The following is an 11,400-nucleotide window of genomic DNA, read 5'->3' on the forward strand; positions in this document are numbered from 1 at the left end:
GAGGCAAACTGGGCTGCTGGCTCCATGTCACGGCATCTCCTGCGTGTCCTCAGCAAGCCGGTGCTCTCTTCTCCCTCACCTCCTGCCTCCATGGCCCAGAGAGCCCACCAAACCATCCGCTTTGAACAACGCTTTCTACCTCTCAGTCTGCTCAAAGGTGCCACATCTGGGTAACAAGCAAGGTGTGGAGAAGTTGACAAACAGTCGTTCTTCCTCCCTCACCTTGTGGAGCAGACAGACAAGCACGAGGAAAGTTCCCTGAGAAGATGAGAGCGTCCCGCTGTCTGTCTGACTCCTCTGTGTTGCGTTGGAAGGCAAGAGTCAAGAGCAGGCATCCTACATCTCATCAGTTCACTGCCTTCCTCCTTCTCCAGAGACCTGTGCTAAAAAGTCAAGGTCATATAAAATAGGTAGGTACCATGGTCCCTTCTCTCCACGAATTTTTCCGCCTTGATGGAGAAACAACACTTTTATGCAGTAAGCGTTCCATAGGAGATGTGTCACAGACGCTTGTGGCCCAGGCAGGGTGGGGTGAGGGGCAAGACCTGCAGAACTCCAGAGAAGGAGGCAGGACAGGTGTGAACATGGTGGGGACCAGCAGGCCCTAGGCAGCGGGGATGGGACACTGTCCCCTGACTCATGTTAGTCTCTGCCCCTGGTTTACTGGGCAATCAAGGACTCTCTGTTCTTCGGTTTTCTCACTGGCAAACTGAGGTTAGGCCAGAACCCCCAGATAATTTCTAAGATTGCTTCTGCCGCAGAAATTCTGTAAAGTCACACAGACTTTAGCAACCAGGTGGAAATCAGTTTCACGCCAAAGTCAATGTTTGAAATTTCACATTTCATTTTTGAGATTTAAAAATGCTGAACTCCTNTGTGTCACAGACGCTTGTGGCCCAGGCAGGGTGGGGTGAGGGGCAAGACCTGCAGAACTCCAGAGAAGGAGGCAGGACAGGTGTGAACATGGTGGGGACCAGCAGGCCCTAGGCAGCGGGGATGGGACACTGTCCCCTGACTCATGTTAGTCTCTGCCCCTGGTTTACTGGGCAATCAAGGACTCTCTGTTCTTCGGTTTTCTCACTGGCAAACTGAGGTTAGGCCAGAACCCCCAGATAATTTCTAAGATTGCTTCTGCCGCAGAAATTCTGTAAAGTCACACAGACTTTAGCAACCAGGTGGAAATCAGTTTCACGCCAAAGTCAATGTTTGAAATTTCACATTTCATTTTTGAGATTTAAAAATGCTGAACTCCTGCCTGCAAAAAAAAGTAAAGACATTTTATGACGTTTAAAAAAATAATAAAATAAAATGCTGAACCATATGACACTAGTGCTGTCGTCCTACGCTGTACGAGCTGATCACATATGCTCCAAGTCTGTGATAACCTTTAATAATGCTGAGGGATACGTAGCGAGCCCCACGCACGCCAGCCGCCGTCCCCCTGAAGCCGCCGTTCGCATCCCATCGCAGCAGTCCCTGCTTATAGTGTCTTGCAAGTCAGAGGCGAGCTTCAGTCAGTGAAAACAGTGGGCTGTCGGTCTGAGAGTGCTAGAAAGGAGCTCTCATCGATGAGGCTAGCTGCGTCAAGAGGCAGATTACCTAAAATACGTGAGAGATGTTCCCCATTTTGTACGCCGAGGGCTTAGGAACCTAGAAGATTCTTTTTTTTTTTTTAACAACCCACCAAACTCTTTTTTTTGGGGGGGGGACTATTTTTCATTTAAATTCAATTAGCCGACATACAGTACATCATTTGTTTCAGAGGCAGAGTTCAGCGATTCATCAGTTGCCTATAACACCCAGCGCTCATCACACCACGTGCCCTCCTTAATGCCCGTCACCCAGTCACCCCGTGCCCCACCCACCTCCCTGAACTTGCAGCTTGACTGATGTCAGGCTTGACCCCTAACCGTCCTCCTCCAGCCTCGAGTTGGCTTTCTGGTTGCTTGATAGGCTGATGGCCTTAGGATTGTCCAGAGAAACAGAACCAATAGGATCTGTCTGTCCATCTGTCTATCTGCATATCAATCATCTTACGGAAGTATCATTGAGAGAGAGAGAGAGACGGATTTGAAGCAATCAGACCTACAGTTTGGGGGTGACGAGCCCGGAGTGCGCAGGGTGGGCCAGCAAGCTGGAGACTCAGGGAAGGAATGACGCTACCGTCCTGAGCCTGAATCCTGAAGGCTGGAAGCTCAGGCAGGGTGTCTGTGTTGCAGTCTTGGGGAGAATTGCTTCTCCTTTGGGAAACCGCAATCTTTGCTCTCGAGTCCTTCCGCTGATTGGACGNCCGTCCTGAGCCTGAATCCTGAAGACTGGAAGCTCAGGCAGGGTGTCTGTGTTGCAGTCTTGGGGAGAATTGCTTCTCCTTTGGGAAACCGCAATCTTTGCTCTCGAGTCCTTCCGCTGATTGGACGAGGCCCACCCACTTTCTAAAGGTCCTCTTTTACTCCAACTCTACTGCTGTAAAAGTTAATCACATCTAAATAAATAAGTAAATAAATAATACTCACATCTTAAAATCACCCTCCCAACATCCGGTCCATGGCATTTAACTGAACAACAGGGCTTTNCCGTCCTGAGCCTGAATCCTGAAGACTGGAAGCTCAGGCAGGGTGTCTGTGTTGCAGTCTTGGGGAGAATTGCTTCTCCTTTGGGAAACCGCAATCTTTGCTCTCGAGTCCTTCCGCTGATTGGACGAGGCCCACCCACTTTCTAAAGGTCCTCTTTTACTCCAACTCTACTGCTGTAAAAGTTAATCACATCTAAATAAATAAGTAAATAAATAACACTCACATCTTAAAATCACCCTCCCAACATCCGGTCCATGGCATTTAACTGAACAACAGGGCTTTCAGTCTGGCTAAGTTGATCCATAAAATTAATCCTCCCAGGGATCATGTTTTCTCTTTCGCTCAGGACAGCCCCGGTTGGCACAGACTGTCTTGGTGTAATTATTAATAGCACTCAATCTCTCTAAAAGTGCTGTAGTTCAAAACACAGACTCATCCTACTTCAAGGGAAATGGCTGGAGCTCCATCAAGCCTACAGAACAGGTTGTCGGGATTGTATACTTGCCCGGTCATAAAGATGTACTTAATGGGTTTCATACATGTAGCCTAATTGGGTCTAATATTTGCTTTCATTATAATCACATTATGAGGTTAGGAGAATTAGACAGTTAACCTTTACCCTCCTCAAGTTTTCTACAGTTATGGTTAGCTGCCGAAGGAACCTATGTGTGTGCATGCCTGCATTGGCTTGGGTCTGCTCTCCAGCCAAGGTCTTTTCCATTCTGAGAAGGTACAGCTGTGGTTTTTCTTTTCCTGGTGGACCCCAAGGATCCCGGATCTTAGGTTGGCCCGGGCTGATGTCATATGTCACGAGGTTCAGCCTCCAGGTCGGCTGCCAGGGAGATGGCTGGGGCTGGTGCTGGCCGTGGTGTGGACGAGTGCTTTCCTCTGAAGCTGAAGTCTCATTCCCTGGTTCCCTTCAGTTCAAGTCCCTTCATGGGACCTTTTGCCTTCATCAGTGTTTCTCAAAGTGAGATTCCCAAGCTCTCTGAATCAAGATGCACTGGGGACTTGCTAAAAATGCCCTAACTCAGACCTGACCCATCAGGATGGGGAGGGCAGCTAGTCTTCAGGAAGATCTGTTGATCCAGCCTCCGAGGTCCCTGTCCTTGTGCAGACCCCACCCCTCCACATGGCACTAAGTCGTGGCCAATAGAAGGCGTGGTAGTGACAGCATGTCGCTTCCGAGGCTCGTGGGGGGCACTGGCTCTGCCTTGACTTCTTAGATCACTCACTCTGGGGACAGCCAGTGACCACATCTTGAGGACCCCCAGGCAGCCCTGTGGAGAAGCCTCCCACCCACGGCCACGTGAGGAGCCACTTTGGGAGCGGGTCTCCCAGTACTGGTCATGACTTCGGGTGAGGCAGCCCCAATACATAGACTGACTCCGACTTGTGAGAAACCTTGGGCCAGAACCACGTGGCTGTTCTCAGATGCTGTCAAATGATAAATGTCCGTTGTTTCAAGCCGTCCACCTTGCGGCTGGCTTGTCACATAGGAGTCAGTGGCAAATGGGAAGGGAAGTCTGTGTTCTTGTCAGCAGGCGGGTCTCACGCGCCCGAAGAGGTGAGGGCCTCCCAGGAGGTCAACACGCAGGCTCTGGGGATGGGCAGTGAGACGCCAGTGTGCACCCTTGTAGGTCCTCACTGCTGCCACCTGGACCCCCGTGAGAGCCTCGCCACTGAGGCTGTTGGGAATGTGTAGGCCCTGTTCTCCACTTGTAACAGGTCTATCAGCACATCACTCCCCTGTCCCAACACCTCCAGCGGTTCCCATCTCATTCATCCCCAATTTGTGCTCCCATCTGTTTGTGGACAAGACTGCATATGGCCCATCCTGGGCCCCCCCCATGACCTCATTTCCCACCACCCTCCCCTTCCTCCCTCTCCCCTCTGCTCCCCACTCCTTTGCTTCCGGTCCTCTCCCCCTGCCCCTCTAACTCCCACATACCNAACTCCCATATACCCCTGACCCAGTTGCAGCCACTTGTCTGTTTATTGTCTGTCTCCCCACCAGCATGGCAGCCCCAGGAAGGTGGGGACCCTCCCTGCCTGGCTCGTCGCTGTCTTCCTGATGCCTAGAAATGCCCCTGACACCCGGTTGTGCCTTAACCACTATTTGTTGAATAAATGGAAAACATGCATGCCTGGCAAGCCCACGTTTCACAACTGAGCTCTGGTGTCTACCACTTGCAGCCTGCTTTTGTCGGTGAATTTCCCAGTCTGTGTCATTTTCACAGGCCAGTTAATTAAAATTGAAACTATGATAACATATAATTATATTTCAATTAAAATACTTAAAATTGAAACTCAGCTTGGGGCTTCCGTCTTCGTGATGTTTTATACCTCTGCGCTTAGGTGCTCTCCCGTGGGTCTGATCCCTCCCAGCCCTGGGGATGTCTCAGGGACTTAGTCACACCGTGCCTTCCCCCACACACTGTAAGCTTTTTTAGGGCAGGCAAGCATCTCATTTCTCCAGCACTGGGGTCACCAAACATGGTCCATGGGTGGCATTCATCAGAGCACACACGTGTGAGCACACACTGTCTGCTTTCATGCCACAATGGTGGAGTTGAGCTGTGGCCACGGGAGGGGTATGGGCTGAAAGACTAAAACAATTAGTTCTTTACATGAAGTTTGACAATCTCCGGTCTAGCACACAGGGGACACTGAATGACACTAAGTCTCTAAAGGGATAAATGTTTAACATGAGGAATACTGTCATGAGCTAAGTCAACATCAGTAGGAAAGTGAAAGGGATATGAGTCAACCACTTGCTGAGTCCCACTGAAACAGGTGCATTTAAAATTACACAGTGTAAAGAAATGGGTCCCACAGAGAATGTATCGTTCCATAGTATCCCTGTCACAGAGCCCAGGGTTTGAGATTTTCGCATTTTCCATGTAATGCAGTTAATACATACCGACTCTGTGCCCTAAATGTTCTAAAACTGGAAACATTAACAATAGCTTAGGAAATCCCAAATAAAAGATTGTGATGAACGTTGATGTGAAATATGTTCTGTGACTAATGGATCCTTTAACATTAACTATTTTATCACTGCCGTATTACTTTAATTTGCCTTTAAAATGGGTGAATAACCTTAGAAGTTTCCAATTAGGAGTGATTTCTATTTGATACCAAGACTAGCTATATGGATTTAATGTCCCACAGAAAAAGTTAGATTTCCACGGGTCTTAAGAATAAAAGCTGTGCATTTCTGGGTCCTCTCTAACAGGCAGCTGATCAGAGTCAAGCCTTCCCAAAGCGCAAGGTCATTTTATTGCACAAAAGGAGACTTTTCAGTGTGTTCGGAGCCGCTTAGGTGGGGTATAATCATTTATACAGAGTTGAAACTGAACAAGAGCATATGAATATCAAAGGCAAAGCCATTAAAAATCATTAAAAACCATTAATTATGACCCTTGCCATTCCCAGGGTACTCCAGGCTTGGGAAGCTGAGGGAATTCCTGTGGGCGGTGAAGCCTCTGCCAGTCTCTCCAGGTGCACAGGTGGTTACCTGGGAAGGTGTGTCTAACCCTTGCTGGGTCTGACAGTCTTAATGAAATCTGACTTGTGTGCCGAACATCCTCCCTTCACTTCCACAAGATACCAGACTGGTCCGATGGAACATAGAACTTCATTTCTCTTACACTGTTCCCACTGCAGCCCTTGTAGGCCAGTGGGACTCTTTCCATCTGTGAACACTCTGTCCCATGAAAATGCACGGTACGGAAGCTTGTGGGGGCCGATCCTGGAAGACCTTAATGTGTGGACGCTGAAAACCTTTACCCTTACTTCTTTTAATAAAGAGATTTTAAAACACTCATTACTGTAAAACTTTAAGGTTCACAAATGGTAAAGAGCATAAATGACTGGAACTCCAGGCATGGTTGATTCCATCACAAAAATTTATTTATCTGGTCCTATCTGAGTCGGAGGCATTCAGTTTCCTAAATGAAGGATTGCTTATTAGCAACATATGTTGGGTGAACTCTGAGCTCCCTGAAAAAAATATGTTTGCATTATGAAGAGGCTGATAGGGTCACATATTAGCTGTGGAATGGAAATTAATAATCACTCACTGGGAACCATTATACTAAAGGTGAGATAACAATATTTTATTTCAGTGTTTCACGTGCATGTCTATTTCTTTCACAGACCATTCACATTCCAGCCACATCTTCTCCAAACGAACACACCTGCAGTTTGGTGTAAGGCTGTAATGTGTTATCAGAGTGCTACTGAGGACCGTAACTGTGGTCCTGTAAATTCGTCACCACACTTGACCANGTTTCACAACTGAGCTCTGGTGTCTACCACTTGCAGCCTGCTTTTGTCGGTGAATTTCCCAGTCTGTGTCATTTTCACAGGCCAGTTAATTAAAATTGAAACTATGATAACATATAATTATATTTCAATTAAAATACTTAAAATTGAAACTCAGCTTGGGGCTTCCGTCTTCGTGATGTTTTATACCTCTGCGCTTAGGTGCTCTCCCGTGGGTCTGATCCCTCCCAGCCCTGGGGATGTCTCAGGGACTTAGTCACACCGTGCCTTCCCCCACACACTGTAAGCTTTTTTAGGGCAGGCAAGCATCTCATTTCTCCAGCACTGGGGTCACCAAACATGGTCCATGGGTGGCATTCATCAGAGCACACACGTGTGAGCACACACTGTCTGCTTTCATGCCACAATGGTGGAGTTGAGCTGTGGCCACGGGAGGGGTATGGGCTGAAAGACTAAAACAATTAGTTCTTTACATGAAGTTTGACAATCTCCGGTCTAGCACACAGGAGACACGCTGAATGACACTAAGTCTCTAAAGGGATAAATGTTTAACATGAGGAATACTGTCATGAGCTAAGTCAACATCAGTAGGAAAGTGAAAGGGATATGAGTCAACCACTTGCTGAGTCCCACTGAAACAGGTGCATTTAAAATTACACAGTGTAAAGAAATGGGTCCCACAGAGAATGTATCGTTCCATAGTATCCCTGTCACAGAGCCCAGGGTTTGAGATTTTCGCATTTTCCATGTAATGCAGTTAATACATACCGACTCTGTGCCCTAAATGTTCTAAAACTGGAAACATTAACAATAGCTTAGGAAATCCCAAATAAAAGATTGTGATGAACGTTGATGTGAAATATGTTCTGTGACTAATGGATCCTTTAACATTAACTATTTTATCACTGCCGTATTACTTTAATTTGCCTTTAAAATGGGTGAATAACCTTAGAAGTTTCCAATTAGGAGTGATTTCTATTTGATACCAAGACTAGCTATATGAATTTAATGTCCCACAGAAAAAGTTAGATTTCCACGGGTCTTAAGAATAAAAGCTGTGCATTTCTGGGTCCTCTCTAACAGGCAGCTGATCAGAGTCAAGCCTTCCCAAAGCGCAAGGTCATTTTATTGCACAAAAGGAGACTTTTCAGTGTGTTCGGAGCCGCTTAGGTGGGGTATAATCATTTATACAGAGTTGAAACTGAACAAGAGCAAATGAATATCAAAGGCAAAGCCATTAAAAATCATTAAAAACCATTAATTATGACCCTTGCCATTCCCAGGGTACTCCAGGCTTGGGAAGCTGAGGGAATTCCTGTGGGCGGTGAAGCCTCTGCCAGTCTCTCCAGGTGCACAGGTGGTTACCTGCGAAGGTGTGTCTAAGCCTTGCTGGGTCTGACAGTCTTAATGAAATCTGACTTGTGTGCCGAACATCCTCCCTTCACTTCCACAAGATACCAGACTGGTCCGATGGAACATAGAACTTCATTTCTCTTACACTGTTCCCACTGCAGCCCTTGTAGGCCAGTGGGACTCTTTCCATCTGTGAACACTCTGTCCCATGAAAATGCACGGTACGGAAGCTTGTGGGGGCCGATCCTGGAAGACCTTAATGTGTGGACGCTGAAAACCTTTACCCTTACTTCTTTTAATAAAGAGATTTTAAAACACTCATTACTGTAAAACTTTAAGGTTCACAAATGGTAAAGAGCATAAATGACTGGAACTCCAGGCATGGTTGTTTCCATCACAAAAATTTACTTATTTGGTCCTATCTGAGTCGGAGGCATTCAGTTTCCTAAATGAAGGATTGCTTATTAGCAACATATGTTGGGTGAACTCTGAGCTCCCTGAAAAAAATATGTTTATGCATTATGAAGAGGCTGATAGGGTCACATATTAGCTGTGGAATGGAAATTAATAATCACTCACTGGGAACCATTATACTAAAGGTGAGATAACAATATTTTATTTCAGTGTTTCACGTGCATGTCTATTTCTTTCACAGACCATTCACATTCCAGCCACATCTTCTCCAAACGAACACACCTGCAGTTTGGTGTAAGGCTGTAATGTGTTATCAGAGTGCTACTGAGGACTGTAACAGTGGTCCTGTAAATTCGTCACCACACTTGACCATCAAGCCAAACCTTCCCACATACCTGAACAGCTTTTTCTTTTCTTTTCTTTTTTTTTAAATGTAGTTTTTTAAATGTTTTTTTATTATATTATGTTAGTCACCATACAGTACATGCCTGGTTTTTGATGTAAAGCAAGTGTAGTTTTGATGTGATATTGGGGGGAAAAACCTTCAAGCCTAAATTGTAAATGGTACATCACTGATCATTTGGGCATTGGGCAAACTGGGAAATTTAATGTATTTTGAATGCTTCCTCATAGAAAAATAGAAATGTTAAAGGACCCAGAGGTAACCTGAGTTTACACTGAGTGGACTCACAGGTGCCACAAAAGCGTGGTTATTCCTTACCCACTTCTAGATNGTTATTCCTTACCCACTTCTAGACGGCCCCAATTCCCCTATATCACACAAATATTCTTCAATGTTTCCTAAAAGGAATATGTTGTATTCTCTCAAGTGATTTATACAGCAGACCCTTGAACAACACAGGGGTTAAAGGCACCAACCACCCTGCATAATCGAAAATCTGTGTACAACTTTGACTCCCTCAAAAATTAACTACCAATAGCCTACTGTTGACTGGAAGCCTTATCAATAAACAACCGTCAATTAACACGTATTTTGTATGTTGTGTGTATTACATACTGGTATTCTTATGATAAAGTCAGCGAGAGAGAAGACAATTCACAGAAAATACATTCACAGTCCTGTGCTGTATTTACAGAGAAAGTCTCTGTACAAGTGGACCTGGGTGCTTCAAACTTGCGTTCTTCCACGGTCAACTCTTTCTGAATGAGCAACATTAATGCTGAAAAGGAATATCTTTAACTTATTCTCAAATAAATCAGATCCTTTCCACCCAGAGATGAATCTCTGTAATGGTTTAGCCTTCACACGCACTAAAACAAACAGGACTGCATCTGATCAAGTGCTATGTGAGGACTCTGACGAGACGCTCCCCGTGTCGTGCACGCAGGTGAAGGTTAAAAAAAAAAATTAGCGGAAACAGCCATTCAAATGAGTAATTCATAGAAAGCAACAACTTAGCAAAACATAAACTCAATTTCAAAATTTTTGGGCTAAATACGTTTTTATGCAGAACACATTTTACTTTCTGTAAGCAATTCTGTCTGACAATTGAGTGCTTACATTTGATGAACAGTCAACACTACCTGAGATGAAGAACGCTGCACACTAAGAATTCAAGGGTATCACTGAAGTGCAGACAGAAAGACAGATGACAAACAGTACTAGTTAAAGTTTACAGACGTTCTCAGCCTAAATGCCTAAAATGAGAAGCGTGTTTCCTGCCAGTTACATATGTTAGAATCTGAAATTAGCAGAGTTTACATCTATGATCGATAGGGGTGTGTGTGTGTGTGTCTGTGTGTTTATTTATGTGTCACTTCATTAAAAACATCTTACATAAATAATGCAAAATGGTTTCTCATTGTAAAATACTTGGTTTTTTTGTTTGTTTTTTTATAATAATATTTTTATTATATTATTTTAGTCACCATACAGTACATCCCTGGTTTTTTACGTAAAGTTCAATGATTCATTGGTTACGTATAATACCCAGTATGATCCAGCCATCGCACTACTGGGTGTTTACCCCAAAGATACAGATGTAGTGAGAGAAGGGCCATATGCACCCCAATGTTCATAGCAGCATTGTCCACTATAGTTAAATCGTGGAAGGAGCCGAGATGCCCTTCAACAGATGACTGGATTAAGAAGAAGTGGTCCATATATACAATGGAATATTACTCAGCCATCAAAAAGAATGATTTCTCAGCATTTGCTGCAACATGGACGGCACTGGAGGAGATAATGCTAAGTGAAATAAGTCAAGCAGAGAAAGACAATAATCGTTGTAAAATATTTGGACAGTAACAAAGAAGAAAAATTTGAAATCACAGACCTATGTCTCCAGTTTAAAAAGCTAGAAAAAGAAATGTAAATTGAACATAGAAAGAACATGAATAGTAGAACAGAAATCAATGAAATAGAAAACAGAGAAACAACAGAGAAAATTAACAAAATCCAAAGTTGGTTATTCGAAAACACTAATACAATTTACAATCTCCTAGTCAGATTTATGAATGAGTGGACAGAACTACATATGCTAAAGTCATATAAAACCCAAATGATATGTAACAGCCTTTAAATATTTCTAGGATATGTACAGGTGACTCCTCTTACATGGCAATGAAGAAATTTTACGATGAAGAGATGTATGAGTAATTCAAATGAGTAATTCAAAGAAAACCACGACTTAGCAAAACTAACATATAAAGAAATAGAAAATATGAATAGGCCTACGGCCATTAGAAATCTATTTTGTGATAAATATCTTCCCCGCAAAGAATACTCCAGATCCATATTACACCCTTG

Source organism: Ailuropoda melanoleuca, chromosome 3, assembly GCF_002007445.2.
Source record: "Ailuropoda melanoleuca isolate Jingjing chromosome 3, ASM200744v2, whole genome shotgun sequence".
NCBI classification, from domain to species: domain Eukaryota; kingdom Metazoa; phylum Chordata; class Mammalia; order Carnivora; family Ursidae; genus Ailuropoda; species Ailuropoda melanoleuca.